The sequence below is a fragment of the Equus caballus genome, chromosome 1 (genome assembly GCF_041296265.1).
Source record: "Equus caballus isolate H_3958 breed thoroughbred chromosome 1, TB-T2T, whole genome shotgun sequence".
NCBI lineage: Eukaryota > Metazoa > Chordata > Mammalia > Perissodactyla > Equidae > Equus > Equus caballus.
In genome coordinates this window covers 164,504,118-164,519,291 of record NC_091684.1, presented here as the reverse complement: position 1 = coordinate 164,519,291, position 15,174 = coordinate 164,504,118, and the positions used below count along the sequence as shown (strand labels likewise).

The window sequence follows — 15,174 nt, the reverse complement described above, 5'->3', positions numbered from 1 at the left end:
TTTTTCGAATACCTTGTCTGACCGGGCAAGCTTTTACATTTATTTAGGGTGGTTTAGTTTAATTTGATGCTGCCATTGGCTGCAGTTGTCCTTTTTAAAATAATGTCCCACCAACCCCCTCCCGACCTACCCAAGGATGCGTCTTAAGCTGTCTGCTTTTCCTGTAGGGCATCTTGTGTTCCGTTGTTTTTGCTTCCTGTAAAATTTGTTCTTGGACAATGACTTGGCTCTGCGTCTTTGTGTCTGAATTGCATTGCCTCATCTATAAAAGGAGGAATGAAACACTCCAGCTAGGAAGTGGAAGAAGCAGGATTCAAACCCAGGAGAGTCTGGCTTCAGTCTTAGTCTTGCTCTCACTCTGCTTCCTCTCACAGTTCCATTCCCTAAGGCTGTGGTGAGGATTAGGTGAGATAAGGCATGTAAACCAGTAGCATAGTTTGGTGGTCCTGGTGAGTGTTAAATGGATGGTGAATATGACTATTGCAATTATTAGAATTTGATAAATGGCCTACAGTAGAAGAAATGTCTGAATAGTAACCTTTTGAAACACATAAAACAAAATTTTGCTTTAAAATAAAGGCCCCTAGATTTGCAGAAAAGAAAAATGTTTATATGGACCAGTTGATTGTATGGCTGTGAACACATAGATTTGATCATTAGACGATTATGGCCCGGATATCAGAAACATGTCTTAAATCTTTCAAAGTGACATATAATGTCCTTTTTAAAAAACTTTTTAACCTTTATTCGCTGATTTTTAAGAATTATAGCAGCACATTGCAGTATATAATTAATAGTGTAGGGCTTGGTTTACTTAATTAGAAGATTATTCTTATTAGCTTTGTTCTCTCAATTGAATTGAGAGTTGATTCTCAATTTGTGGTCAATATTCTATATTTCTAATAATGTTGTGGTGGACCTGAGTTCCAGAATAATGAGTGAGACTAGCACATAAATGGAGAAAAAGTCTTTTATTGAACTAGAAATTCTTTTAGTGGTTTTGCGGGAGAAATAGAATTAATTTACATGACCTTCAAAAATAATATCATATACTCAGGAAATATATCTAGGAGTATTTCTGTATTGATCATTATTGCAAATTGGAATATGAATTGGTCTACAAATTGGTCTGAGAGAAGAATATGATTATTTCTTTTAGTCATCTTTTAAAGTATGATTTTTTTTGTTCCATAAGATTTCAGGTTTTTATTTTGTTGCTGCGTTGGAGCCTAGCTTTAAAGACTCTTCTAGGAGGTTATTTTGTTAAGCCTGTGGCCCCTTTGGTTTCTGAAAGAAGGGCTTAGCTTTTATCAGATATTTGTACTCCGTTGGTTTTGTATAGTTGCAAACATGAAATGAGCTTGAATTCCTACAAAGGAGTATTTGAAGAAAACCTCAGATAATGTTTTCCTGAGAAGAACTCACATGCTGACTCGGTGTCCTATTAGTCTGAAGGGGAAATTTTCATGTTATTAGTTTATTGACTTCATCTTTAAGTCCATATTTCTAGAGTCTGCTAAGTGATAACCCATACCAGAATGTTTACTGGTACAATAAAGAGGAATTATGCATTTCCCTAGGAGAAAATATTCAATAGAAGCATAGAGTAGTAAGTTTTTATTATTTGACTTTCAACAAATGTTGACTGAATTTACCATTATGTTTTGATTACACATTTTGTGCCTTTTTGCCGTATTGGTTGAATTTTCCTTAAAAACAAAACAACCAATCTACAAGTACACACATAGTTAGAATGAAAAGTGACCTTAATATATAAAATTCATATACTCATATGAAAATCAGCTGGGAGATTCGTAAAGAATAAATTTTCCTTTATCTTATTTTATTTTATTTTCAATTGTCTTTTTCTTGAAGGAAATGTTTTCAAATGTTTGATTCCAGGTATCTTTTTCTCTTTCTTCATTTCTACTGTCGATTGCTTACGCAGTGAGCCAGTGTACAGGGAACACAGTAAAGGCGCTGGGGAGCAGCTCCTCACTGAATGACAAGTCTCCCTTTCTAGATAATGAGCAGAACAGACAGCTGGATCCAGGATGGTTTGGTTCATGGGTTGGAAACCAGCGTGGAGCAATCTGTGCCTCATGTATTAAAGATGGCGCATGGCTGGTCATGAATCCAGCCGTTTCCTGGCCACTGTGGGGGACTAATCCCTGCCTCTACTTTTCTCTCCTGTCCCTTTCCATCCCTACCTTTCAGGAAGCATCGCGATAACATCTTGATAACAAGAGTTAATCACTCTTCCTCATAACCAAAAGCTTCCTTCTTGCCAAAGAGTAGTGACCCGGTTGACAATGTCAGCTTTTTCAAGTGCTTTCTCTTGACTGAGGGGTGATCTTTTCTGTTCCTTCTGGCTTCAGGATAGTGAATAAAGTTATTTGTTTTGTGTTTTTTAGCCTAGTGTGGTGTTGAAACTGTGACCTCATAAGTGCCGGAAGTGTCACTGTGATAACTGTGAGCTCTGCAATTTTCCATCCAAAGTAAAATGTTAAAATATCTCAAGACTTCTTTTACGTGTTTTAAATATTGAGATTCAGCTGCTAAACATGTTTGAAAACTGTTAAACTTAGAGAAATAACTTCAAGCCCACAGGGATAAATGTTTTGAAACAAAGAAAGCAATACAAGTAGAGGAAAAAGTAAGGTGCTTTCATGTCTCTTGATAACTGTTGTTCGGTCAAATAAGTAAGTGCTGGGTCTTTCCGTGACTGAATGCTGGCCCCTGCTACTTGGGGCAACCTATGTGACCCTCAGGCTTTTTCTGAGGTTGTCCTGGGAGCAGTAGTCATATACAAGATGGAGACTTACAATATGTGGTGTGTTGTCACCACCTCTCCCCAACATAATTCATATATTTAATTTTAATTTTTTGGTTATTGTTAAGACCTGTCCTTTGCTCCAGGCCCAAGAAAGGATGAGACATAAACTCTGATCTTGTATTTATCCTGTTTTAGGAAATAGGAGGCATAGCGGACCCTTGATATTTACAAGGGTTATCACTTAGGGCTGATGAAAATCCCCAGATATGCGGCTAGCAGTATATAGGATGGCAAGGTCCGTAGGCTTTGCACTGCAGCTGTTTGGTTAAGCTCACTTATCAGCTAATTGACTTGCTGCTCCCCAAATCAGCCTCACGGTGTGATTCAGATTTACACTCAGCAAGTTTATGAATAACTGTTTGTCATGAATATTTGTGATCACTCTCAATAGTCAGAACTGGGTGTGTTTAATCAAGGAATGCTGTGGGACCCAACTACAGCTTTAGGATGAATAGAAATGCAGGGTGAAACCTCCCTGGTTTGTCACTCATGCCTGGGCCATACCTTAGCCTCCTAAGGTTCCATAACTTATGAGGCAGTGTCTAAGACTTGTGGGGCAATAGGCTTTTTGTAGATGGCCTTCTTTGTGGATGGGATGTGGGACACCAACACGTCCCACTTCAGCAGCCCAGGGTTCACGGGTTCAGATCCCAGGTGTGGATCTACACACTGCTCATCAAGCCATGCTGTGGTGGCGTCCCACATACAGAATGGAGGAAGATTGGCACAGATGTTAGCTCAGTGACAATCTTCCTCAAGCAAAAAGAGGAAGATTGACAACAGGTGTTCACTCAGGGCCAGTCTTCCTCACCAAAAAAAAAAAAAAAAAAAAAAAAGACTAAAGTGTCATTTAAATACACCTTCCTACGATTACACATGAAATTAGACTGGTGATTTATTGTTTTCAGCTTTTTTGTTTCTGTCTACAATTCTCCCAAGTTAATACCATCTTTTGCTTAAGGTATATTACACTGCTGTTTGTTTTTGCTGATAATATTGGTAGGGAAAGCTAATAAAATTTGAAATTAACTTGCACTTCAAGCCCCATTTAGCTAAGATTGTAAATGGACTGGGAGTATGAGAGAGACTCTGTTGTATAGCATTAAAAACCCCACAGGCTCTCACAGCCTACATGTGACAACCCCCAAACATCGTTTCTTAACTGATGAAGTTAGGATTATCCAGATTCTTATTTCCTGAGGTCAACGAAAATACATATTGACGTAAAAAGACATTTAACCTTCAATTTCTAACATTTTGAATTTTTATTTGCCCTTTGGCGTGCGTGTTTGGAGCTCTTCGTGTGCAGATCACAAACGCTCCTCCAGAGGGACTTGCCTACCTCTCTCATTCTTTCAGATGCAGTGACTTATAGAGTGTTGGATTGAGATAGCAGTTGAGATCATCTAGTCAAATTGGTTAAGGTTCTAGCTGCAGAAACCAGGGGAGGAGTACCACCGGGTGATTTGACCAGAGTTACACATCTGGAGGCAAAACCCTTCCCCACATGCTCTTTAACCAGAAATCACAGACGCCCATCTCTCTAGGGGCCAGGCAGGTGCAACAAGGAGAGAATGAATGAAGCTGGCCTGGTTGGGATTGTGGCAAGGTGAGGGGACAGTTGTGTGCACTAACAAGGCAGCCACAACTTTGTGCCAGCCATAGACAGCTGCGCAGGGATGTGGGCCCAGTGCTGCCAGCTCTTCTGTTCTCTAGAAAGCAGCTCCAGATCTGAGTTTTTAGAAGGAGTATCCTGAGTTTTAGATGTTGTTAATTTGTTTGAATTTTTGAAAACACTGTATGGGCCCACAGTTTCCTGGCCAAACAGAACAAGTCTGTGGGCTGAGTTTGGCCTACAGCCAATGAGTGCTGGAACTAGTTTCTTCTAGCTTGGGAAAGCTAATCGTAAGCATCTTCTCCCAACTCGACAAACTGACCTCACATCGGTAGCTTAAGATCAGCCGCAGTGGGAGTGTTTACAGCACAGAAATTGGCAAACGCTGCAAACCTGGGCTCCCCCCATTCTTCCCCACCGTCACCAAAGGCATTTCTTAAAGCCCCCGTGACCTGCATACCATCACCAGTTTGAGACTTTTGCATTACACATTATGACCCTGTGGCATGTCTTTTCCAGAATTTTCTTATTCCAGTTTATTCTGATTTTTACAGCTTTTTTCCTGAGAAGGGCTCAAAATACTTACATCTGTATCTCATTTATTCTTATAATATTTTTGTGAGTGTCGGACTTTCTCCCTTTTTTTTCTTTTGTTCAAAGAGAGGATACATATTTTTTTCCCCACCATAGTTAGTGTGGAGACTAGGATTCCAGCCTTGAGCCTTAGCAGTACTTAGTATGTTGTAGGTTTTATGATACATATCATAAAGGACATTTTACTGAAATGACCTGAAGAAAATGCTGCTTGGTTCAAAAACAAACGAAAAAACAGCCCATGTGCCCATGTCCCATTTAATCCCTTTCAAAATAGATTAATTAGCTAAATTTAGGGCTATTACAGTGATTCTGCAGTCTCTGTAGGAATTTAGAAATATTCCCGTGGTGCACCTGAGGATTTATCATGTCAGAAATTATTTCCAGAGAAACTTCAAGCTTAGTTGTTACATCTTCAATTGGTAGTTACTCCCATAGAAAAAGAAAAGAAAGCATTTCTACAAATATAATGAAGAACAACAGTTAGATACCCAATTGACTCCAACTTGATTTAGTACAATTTTGTGAAGACCCAATTATCAGATGTTCAGCTGTATTTCTTTTCTACATCTAAAGTATCAGTAATAAAATAATAAGACAATATACAACTAACACAGAAGTGGACAATAAGATTAATAGTGTTAGGCAAGAATATGTATACTTCAGAATGCAAGTGGAGTTCTGTGTGGGGATAGGCCCACACCAGTGGGCTGGCCGGGAGCTATTGAGTTTGGCAGAGTTGTCATAGCCTGTTCTTGACCTTGGGTGGTTTATTTTGCACTCTCTGCTGATGGTTAATTATTTTATAAATCAATAGTAGGCAAAACCCTATTATTGTGAATTCCAGAAGGCTCTTCAAGTTTTTGTTGTAAAGGCAGTTTTAGATATTGGTTTAAGGAACTTGCTTCTGGAACTAGACATATGAATTCTGGCTTCATGACCTACTTGCTAGGTGACCTTCGGTAATTTTCTTCACCTCTTGGTGCCTCATTGTCTTTATTGTAAAATGTTGTTGTTATGAACTTGAAATGAGATAGTACATGTGAAATGATTAGCACAGTTCCTAATACTGTGTCAAATAAGTTTTTGCTGCTGCTGCTGTTATTGTTTCCATTATTGATTTAAGGATGCTCGTTGCAATGAGATTTATGCTTATAATAATTAGACTTATAATATTAGAACTTAAAAGATTTTGCCAGCCCTTTTATTTTCTAGGTTTCCAAAATGTTTTCCTTTTTACCCCCAGGGTAATAAGAAAGCTACTTTAGTAAATTGTGGTGAAGTCCTTAGGTGATACTGGCAACTAAGATGTAATATTACATTGATGAAAAATGGGCATATTTAGAGCCAGCTCTGACGGCCTAGTGGTAAAGTTCAGTGCAGTATGCTTTGGTAGCCCAGGTTCATTTCCTGGTTGTAGAACCACTCTACCCGTTTGTCAGTTGCCATGCTGTGGCGGCGGTTCACACAGAAGAACTAGAGGGACTTACAACTAGGATATACAACCATGCACTGGGGCTTTGGGGAGGAAAAAAAAAAAGAGGAAGATTGGCAACAGATATTAGCTCAGGGCAAATCTTTACCTAAGAGGAAGAAAAGGCATATTTAGATTTAGTTTGATCCCCTCTCCTCCTCAACAGAAAATAGTTATGTAACATGATCTCTGCCTAACACAGAATAAGTGAGAATGTTAAAATCTGAGATTTTTAAAGTGTTTTCTTGTCTTATTCCTTTTCTCAATTGCTACCCCCCATATCCTGGAAGCTCTTTTACGTTCTTGCCTCACCTTGATAACAAAGTGGTTGGAATTTATGAAAGATATTTGGGTGAATACCAGTTTTGGAGTCTGGGTTCTATGGCTGGGAAGTAGCCTGAGTCCAATAATTATGTGAGCTCAGGTGTGAGTCTTCCAGGGCAAGGAGATTTTGTAGGATGCCCCAGATTGTCACATGAGTGTGAAGAGATTTTAGTGTTATATAATATAAGTATAAGTAAATTTGAAGAATGAGTGCCTTTTAAACAATCTTAAAATCTATCCATGCTACTAATACTCATGAAAAGACTTTGTGGTAAACACAAAGAAATTGCATAAACTTTTTTTTTTTTGGTGAGAGAGGCTGGCCCTGAGCTCACATCTGTCTGTTACCAAACTCCCTCTTTTTGCTTGAGGAAGAATGGCCCTGAGCTAACAGTCATCCTCTATTTTGTATGTGGGATGCCACCACAGCATGGCTTGTTGAGTGGTATGTAGGTCCGCAACCGGGATCCAAACCCACGAACCCCAGGCCACTGAAGCAGGGTGTACAAACCCAACCACTATGCCACGGCGCTGGCCCCTGCACAAACTTTTTGCAGAAAATAGATTTATTGTTCCTTAAGGCTTTGGTTTTTATTAATTACAGTGTATTGCAGAATGCTGCCTGCAAAGAATTTGTTTAATTTATCTTATTTGTGCAGTTGTGCTGATCATATAGTTGCAATAATAATGAGTTGGGCAAGGTGGTGGGTCTTCCCCTTCCTTTTCTGCTTTATTTCAGAGCATGTCTTCCTCCAGGTCTGGGTCAAAGAGGGGCTTTTGGGTTTAGACCTACTTCGCTGCTTAGGTCAGATTGGAATACAAGTATTAAAACTAGCCAGAGATCTTTGTGTTTTTAAAAAAATAATACTTAAAAATTTGAGTGACACTGAAAAATAGTGGCATGTAGCCAAAGATTATGGAAGTAAAAGTCACAATTCTATTATAGATTGTATTTTGAGGACAATTATTTGTCATTTAACTCTTCTGAAGTGTGAAAGCAAGACTTGGTTGGTTTTATTTCATTTGTTAGAGGTGTGGAAGGAGTCTAGATTTGGTACATTGTCATGAGAAATATTTTATTCATGTGATAGCTTTTTGGACAATTGTATTCTGCACCATATTATAATGGCACAATAAATTGCTGCATATACTGTCTGCTGAATATGACTTTACCATGAAAAATTTGATGCATGGAGAAGGAAAGGTTGGAATATATCAACCTTTTCTGACAAGGGACTTTGAATTTTGACCTAATACAGGTGACCTTTGTGCGCAATAAAAGTGAGCTTAATCTTGAGGTCAAGGTTGAGGTGAATGGCAGGGCAATGTGGCGGATCTTATGCTGATTGTGGGTACTTCAGAGTCCACCTAGCTATTGGCTCGATGAGAGTCTGGCACTTTTTTTTTTTAATTTGTAGCGTTTCCAGGAGCTTATTTATAGCATGTTGTTTAGCTCTTTCAGGCCACCCCATCTCCTCAAAGCTGAGCTATCTGTGTAGTTGTGGTAAGTTTGTCGCTCTTTATAAAGTTTACTATTTCTGAGTAAGAGATATGAGTGTGCTATTATTTTCTGTTCTGTAGATAACCCGTAGCTAAAAATAAAAATGTTCTTATGGCTTATGGAAAAGACAACTGACATATATAACCTTGGAACTGAAAATCTCTCTTCTTTTAAAAGGTTTATTTCTTTGACAAGTTGAACTCTTGTCATCTAACTTTGGAACTGTCAGAAGAATTTTTAAGTCATTTGTTTCTTTATCTAGAGTATAATTAAGAGAACTCTTGTGAATTATTGTCTTAAAAGGTTTAGATGATTTAAAGACTGCTTATTCCCTTGAAAGTTCCTTTGAAATGCATCCACTAATGCATTTACATTATAATATTATATGATATATTTTTAAGGTTTTGCCTGCTGCACACGGAAGGAAAATTGTTTTAAATTTTTAGATAAATTTCACTATCAAAAACCTCAACTGTTTTGTCATAGATGAAATTACACCTTCGCAAACATCAGAAAAAATCCTGGCAATGTTATATTGTGTGAACACAGTGAATATTCTGCCCAAATAATTGGTTGAAACAACAAACAGTTGGGGGAGAGTGTCAGACTCTGATGGAAAGAACTTCTACTCTTTTAATCGAGCCTGCAAAATATATTCCCCAGGACTGATCAGCTCTGAAGCGCTGAGGTTTGATGATTGGAATGGCAGGAAACCATGCTTTCAGGACATAACGAATTGACGAGGCCATCCATCATTTGTTAGCATACGCTGAAACATGGGCTCTGTGTGCAGAGGCCTGTGATTTAGTAAATACTTGGGAGATGAATAGAGCTTACACACAAGGGAAGATATGGCTGTCCTTCAGCAGCCTGAGACCCAGGCGCCTGCTGAGAAGGCCATCTGACGGCACATCATCAGTAACTGGCCTGTCACAGTCAGCGGTGCCCACCGACCATCGCCAGTATATTAAATGCATTTTTAATATCTGCTTCAGTAGATTTAATGAAGAAAATTTAGTTTCTATACTCCAAGCACTGCTTCTTCAAGTGTTCTGTAGCATGGACTCGTGCCTACAGAAGAAAGGGGGAAGACCATGCTGGTGGTTAGGGAGTTGGTGGAAAAAGAAACTCAGACAAAATAACGTGCAAATGAAAAATACTTTTAGCAGACTTGGCATCCTGTTGATGTGAAAAAGGTCATTTTTTTTGTTTTTAATATACAAAGAGGTTTTGAAATAGTTCCTTAGGCTCTAATTCCCTTCTTGCCTCGCAAACCCTTTCCCTAGGAAGGTTGAACCTGCTGGTAGGGGAAGTGAGCCTACTGTTCTGAAAGGAAATCTTAGAAGGGGAATATTATGGTTTGGCATCTTTTGGATAGAGAGACTCAATTTTAAATTAGTTTGTCTTTTAAGATACTGTTTGAATCTTAGGATTTTTGCATGAAGATGTAAAGTAAGATTTTTCTTAGCTAGTTGCTTTCACGTGTTTGAATGTTGAACTTCACTCATTAATCAAGGTTAGTATATATTTGGTGTCATGCAGAACAGCTCAAAATGAATGTGAAAAAAATTCATTGCCAACTTGATTAAAAAGTGCTCTTATACATTCTTGGACTAGAAGGTTTCTTTAAACAATGTGATTTTAAAATGTTCTATTTTTATATTCCACCAAAGTGTGTAGATTCATTCTTTTTAATGAGTTTCAGTGTTGACATTATTTACTACAAAACAGCAAGACAACCAATTAGATATTGTTGCAAGCATGCACTTTAAAGGTTTCCCCTCTTGTTTAAAAAAAAAAAAATCCAGAATATGCTCTCATGTTCACAGAAGAAGAAGCTACGGAATGGGACCTATAAATCTGATTCCTGCATGTGTCAAAACAGTAATGTATTAAATGCATATTATTATAAAAATTTAAGACATGTCTTAAACATACTTACATTTTTATAACACATGGCAATATTAAATAATACATTTCCTTGTTAGCATCTGTTTGCCGTCATTGTTGGCAAGACCTATGATTTATTGCTTAAATTAATGACCAAGACCATTTTGGACCTGATATATGCCCCTAAGCTTATTACATCACTAAATAAAATAAAATGTATGCACTTGTGACAGAGTTATTTTTATAATTGTTTATCCCTTTAAGTGCCCTATTCAGTGATTCACTGAAAGGTTCATAATGGTTGGCTTGTAACCAGAAAATAATCTCAGAAAGGTAAAATATATTTCTTGTCCAGAAAGAAAATGCCAGAGTGATGGCGATGATAGGGGTCTCAGCAAGAATTTGCAACACTCAAACTCGTTGTTCTTTTCTCCAATGCTCTTAATTAATTCTTGTTGAATTTTTTTGATGCATAGCCTCCCCCCCCACCACCCCAGTTCTTACAGCTATCTGTTAATATTAGAGCGCTTCTTTATAGAAACTCTTCAATATGGGTAAAGTGGTTTTGCTGTTACATAAAGCTGCAGGGGTTAAATTGTTCTTTACTAAGGATTTTTCAGGCGCCATTATCACCATGCATTAAACTGAGCAAGATTATTTTCCTATTTTTAGTTCTTTTCTTTTGGGAGATTGGAACTTTCCTGTTTTTATATTGAACTCTGTTTGACTTCATAGTCTTTATCTTTCCTTTCTGAGGGTGCAGTATGAGACAGCTTTCAGTATTTTTACAGTAACCTGTTATATTCATCTAAAGGCACTCTACAGTACCTGACTGCAATACAATATGGCTTTGTGGTTTTCTTGCTCCGCATGAAGTGTCTCATTGACTGTCAGCTCTCCTATCATATGATGGTAAGGCAAGGCTTTTGAGAAGCTTAAGCCTTGTTTCTGGACTGCAGTGTCTACACCTTGAAACATATGGAGGCTCTTTGGATACTTGAGAGTAATACTTGTGGCAAGATTCTTATGTTGTAGGTATCTTGGGATGATTATCACTCAGACATGCAAACAAAACTTAGGTCCTAAGAAAAGTCTTTTCCTTGTCTTCTTCTGACTTTTACTGAATTTTAAACAAAACAGTTCCTTGGAAATCGAAACATTTGTTTCTCCTTAGTATCTTTCCCAAAGCGGTTGATCTGATAAAATCTTTAATGATCAAAAATGATCAGGCCAACAGTCGTGTTGTTCCTGAAAAGCTATATTAGCCTTTTCTGTTTTGGGTTCTCATCTCCCATTTTTGAGCCTCATATCATCCTTCTCATCTCATCTTCTTTGTCTGGGAGACCTGTCTCCAGATAAAACATTTTAAAGGAAAATTGATGAAAAAGACTCTCAACTGCCAAAGTCTAATTCTCTCTCTCTCTTCCTCTCTCCTCCCCTTTTTTGTCTGTTGAATATTGGTTTAGATCCACTAAGAATTTTTTTTTCTTTGAGCATTGTAGTTACTTCTACCTGTTCATTTGGAATGTATATGGTCCTGTCTTTTGCTTTCCGTTTGACTGTGAATTCCTCGAAGCTCGGAGCCATGTGTTTGCTGTGATCGTATCTTCCAGCTCCTCCTTTTAGCGCCTAGCATGGTATTATGGTCCTTTATGCATTCAGTGAATTCTTGCTAACCTCCTGAAATAGGCCAGTGCTTATTTTTATGATCTCTTTTGAAGAAGAGATAACTTAAAAGCATGTTGCTCCTTTTGGGCTAGTATTGTTCTATCTAGTACCATACAAAGGACTTGCTATTCTTTTTCAAGATTGTTTCTTAGGCTCCTACTCTCTGGGTCAGGATATTTAAGTCCTATTTAAAAATATTAAAATATTCAGGAGGCAGCTAAGTGCTCAGCCTAGTGTACTACTTAACACTAAATGAAAGTAAAATATAACACAGACATGGAGCCATTTGTTATATTTTAGTATATGAAGCAATGGCTGTGTAAACCTTAACCTTGTAATTTTGTGAGCTCCACTTTATCATGTAGCTGTAAGGGTAATCAAAATAAATCACAGGAGATGAATAAATATTTTCTAGTGCTTTCTCTGTGCTTTCAGAAGTGATGCTTGATCCATGAAATTTTAGTAAGTGTATTAAATAAAACAATATGATGTGCACTGTGTCAGATCTGATAAATTATTCGGTATAGGACATTTCTACAACATATGTTGAGCTGCTACGTGAACAGCTTAATGACTATGAATTATGTTAATCTGGCCTGCCATTTTTACATTTTGTTAAAAATTGCACTATTTGTATTATAGATATTTTTATGTATATATATATATTTTGGGGAGGGGCAGGGATAAGAAGAAGGCAGAAGAAAGGCACAGGTCATCTTTGCGATGTTCTGACAGCGATCCAGGGCTCCTCAGCTGTGCAGTGTACATAACACAGATGTTGGGGAGTCATCTGTCAGCCATGCCTCTCCTATGGAGTTAAAGTTCTAGAGGGAAAAGAATTTGACACAGTGCTGTCACTGTTACATTTTCACAATAGAAGAGCATGCAAATATTGAACCTCCTGCTTAGCAGTAGTGCCCTGTCTAATGTCTGTGCTGGTTAGAATAAAAAATCATGGGTGCATCTTGGGCTCAGAGATCTGACAAAGGTCATGCTATGTTGGGCATTTGAATTGGAAATTGTCTGGACTTAGATTTTATAAAGCTCCCACTGTTGTGTGTGGGGAGAATTTCAGCAGGGTTTTGTCCCTGGAGAGGCCTCTTAGGCCCTTCTCTGTCCTATGAATGAATTTAGATGTGAGGGTTACTCCTGCCTTAAAACTGTTAAGTTCATTTTGCATACATCCCTAGAGAGAAAAACTGGCAGATGCTTTTGTCTTGGAAGTGTTTAAAAGAAAACTGCAGAGCAGGAACAAGAGAGAAAAGGGGCCCTGTGTGGAGTCCCAGAACATTTTGGAAATGGCCAATATGCAGTTTTCATCAGTATGAAGGCGGGGTGCAATATGGTGCCTGTGGCTCACAAGGGAATATGAATGTTGATTAAGCATACTCCCAGGCTTTGAAATTCTGAAAGCAGTGTCAGAATAATGGATGTTGAGCAAATGTCAAGCATTTGTTAATTTCTCTGTTATTTGGAGTTTATCTACCATGATCAATCAAATAAACTAGTGCTTCTCTCTTGTGGCATGTGTCATTGATATGGTGATTAGGTGGCTAGAGAGACCTTCTGCTTTTTTTCCAGGTAACAGATTATAAACGAATAGACAGAGCTTTTCAGTTGAAGATTTGTTTATGGCTTGGTTTAGTAGAAATTTGTATATTAACTGGGTACTTTGGTGGTGGTATAAAAATCTGCAGCCACATGCCAAAGATATTAACTGTGATGTCATTTACACCAAAAGAGCTAGGATTGGTGTTATGGTTTCCATCTAAATATGGATTTCAGGAGTTTATAAAACTTGGATGTAAAACTGGGTGAAAGAAATCCTGGAAGAATTCTGACCGATTAACATTTGTAGAAAGAGTTTTTGATCAATTTTTATTTTTGTCTTTGTTCCCCCAATTTCTGTGGTTAATTCTAATTCAGTTATTGACTTTTGTTCTTAAGAGACAGTACATTTGCTTCGTGTGGTTCAAAGTAATTTCTTTCTATTATTTTTAGGAAGCAATGCTGCCGTGTTTTGATGTCCCAGATATAAATGATCAAAAGATCCTTTTCAGTATTTGCACAACTGTGAATTATTGTGGAGTACTAACATTCCAGCGTGTGAGGAGTAGTTTCCCTTTTAGAATGTGAAAGTCTTTACCAACTGGGATTTCATTAGGGGTTGACACTAGGTACCATGTTTAAGTGTCCTACCCCTGAGGGCAGTGTAACTTGAACTGAAAAGGGGTCTTTGTGTGAAGCTGCAGTGGCTGGAGTCAAGGCAGACTTGTAATCAGAGATTTGGCCTATTTCTCTTTCCATTCCCCATTTTCTTTTCATAATCTTAGCCACGTAGCTCACATAATTCAGTTGGAGACTAGTACAATCCTTACCACCCCTGACCATGTGAAATAGGTGCCTTTATGATTTTTGGCATGATCTTTCTATAAAACTGGACCTCCTGAAGTGATCTGCCCCCTATTTTTAAACCTCAGTGAATTTTCCTTACAGAGGATTTACAATTGGGTAGCCACAGGGTATTCACCCCATGAACTGCCCATGTGGTTTCCCAAGGGCTCTTTTTTGATTTTCTTAACCTGCCGTAATGTCTCAGATATTATGGCAATTTCCAAAGCAGAAAGTCTCCAACTTCCTCATCAGGTTAAGATGCTTTATCTTAACCGTCTCCATTAGCCTTTGGTTTTGGCCATGTCTGGGATTGGAACTCCTAACCCTCAGAGTAAAATCCTCACGTCCTGCTTGGTATCCTGTGCCAGTGAGCTTTACCACTGCCGAGCCTCCAGCATCATAAAAATAGCGCTGCTGCCTGCCTTTCCTAGACTTCCCTCTGAAAGCTCATCATGACCATGCCCTGACCACAGCATCACTGAATCATGCTCTTACATCACACAACAAAACACTCAATCTGTTCTTGATACACAGCTCTCAGATTTATTTTCTGGTCCTAGTGATAAAACTGTTGTTGCTAGTTTAGATTAGAAAGACATGAAAAATCTTGTTACCTTGTTGAAAATTATTGTCTAGTAATAATAAAGAGTATGAATTTCAGAGACTGTTAATTCTTAACATATGTACTCACGAATGCGTCCCAGCAGGCCAGTGGAAGGCGATGATGGTTTTGGTAGGTGGTGTCTTCTGACTCCTGCCAAGCTATTAACCCCTCCGTCTCCTTCTTCCTCTTAACTCTTCTAATATCCACAGACAACTGAACTTTCCTCTTCCTTCTCGTGCACTGCAACTACAAAGTAATGACTCATTAAAAAAGA

At 38.2% G+C, this 15,174-nt stretch overlaps 1 protein-coding gene across 6 annotated transcripts in view; it reads left to right on the top strand.

Annotated features, from left to right (window-relative positions):
- Nucleotides 1–15,174, top strand: part of CDIN1 (CDAN1 interacting nuclease 1) — a 208,342-nt gene that overhangs the window by 9,299 nt on the left and 183,869 nt on the right. Inside the window, exon 1 of one of the 6 annotated variants that reach the window (XM_070272349.1) lies at nt 8,145–8,347. The exons of 4 other annotated variants lie outside the window; for them this stretch is intronic. The gene's annotated coding sequence lies outside the window, so the exon portion shown is untranslated. Of the gene's footprint in view, nt 1–8,144; nt 8,348–15,174 lie in introns of those variants that run through there. One more of the 6 variants, XM_070272360.1, reaches the window with a different exon arrangement.